Below are 1,449 nucleotides of genomic sequence, written 5' to 3' on the forward strand. Positions count from 1 at the left end.
TCTGGAAACGCCAGCCTCAGCAGGGGCTACGGCTGCTTTCAAGACTTGGGTTTGTTCTCAGCACCATCTTGTTGAGACAGAAACCCCCCCATCAGCTCCCCAGGGCCTGAGGATGCCGTGTGGGAACTCAGTGAAAGTAGGGCAGCTTTCCCCAAGCGAAGCTCAGTGGAAACAGCGCGCGTACCAACCAGGGTGCAGCATCTCATGAAGGGCAAATGCAGAGCTTCAACCTAACAGAGCAGGAGCCTGGTCCTGGAGGTGACCGGGCAGGAGCCCTTAAGCAGCTGTGATCCTGTAAGTGCCATGAAAGTCAGCAGGAATTACAGAATCAGGTCAGTGAGGGCTGGCAGGGAGCTCAGGAGGTCACATCTAGTCCATCCCCCTGCTCAAAGCAGGACCAGTCCCAACTACATCATCCCAGCCAAGGCTTTGTCTATCTGTATCTTAAACACCTTCAAGGATGGAGAGTCCACCACTTCTCTGGGCAGCCTTCACCACCCTCCTAGTGAGAAAGTTCTTCCTAATATCCGGCCTCAACTTCCCCTGCTGCAGCCTGAGCCCATTGCTCCTTGTCCTGTATCTGCCCCACTGAGAACGGTCCAGCTCCAGCCTCTTTGCAGTCCTGCCTCAGGGAGGTGAAGGCTGCTATTCAGCCCCCCTCGGTCTTCTCTTCTGCAATGGCCCCTTTCCCTCCACCACCCCTCAGACGCTCCCCCACTCGTTTCGGGGTGGAGGTTGCAGTCATGGTGGTCTAAGGCAGCAGCTCCCAACCTGCAGTGCCCGTGCCGCCCGCGGTACACAGACGACCTGTCAGTGGTACGCATTAACAACTGCATTACAGTTACTGCACACGACAGCAGTGTGCTGGAGCTGGAGGTGCTTAAAGGCCGAACTGCAGACGGGGCTGGTGGTACGTGGGGTCGTGTTGTTTTCACGGTGGTGCGCAGTCTGCCGGAGCTGGGGAACCGCTGGTCTGAGCAGGCACGCAGGCAGACCAGGGCCTTTGGGGAAATCCGGTCTTTTATCAGAGCAACTCAGTTGGGAAAATTCTTCTTCGCAAGCTTTCGGGCACAAACGCCTGTTGTCAGGTGTGTCGGGTGTACATGAAGTGAAAGAGGGTGTCCGTTTATAAACGCTGCAAGTGCGAAACCAAAACGTTGCAAGTCAAGGGCTGCCTGCGTGTACCTGGGCTTGAGGCGATGCTGCCCAAAGCCAGGAGGGCCGACCGCCAAATTATTGCTGGGGAATTTTTTTTCATACCCCCATGCCTTCCCTCCCCAGCCTCCGCGGGACAGCCCCAGGGCAGCGCCAGCCGGCCAGGGTGAAGCCCAGGGGTGCGATGCCGGGAGGCTCCCCCCGCCAGGTGAGGCCGGGGGGTGAAGGCCGCAAAGGCCGCAGGTGCGGCGACGCGGCGCGATGCCCGGCTCCCTCAGGCCGGGTGCGGCGCGG

Source organism: Gavialis gangeticus, unplaced genomic scaffold (genome assembly GCF_001723915.1).
Source record: "Gavialis gangeticus isolate Ggan-Ray unplaced genomic scaffold, GavGan_comp1, whole genome shotgun sequence".
Classification (NCBI taxonomy): domain Eukaryota; kingdom Metazoa; phylum Chordata; order Crocodylia; family Gavialidae; genus Gavialis; species Gavialis gangeticus.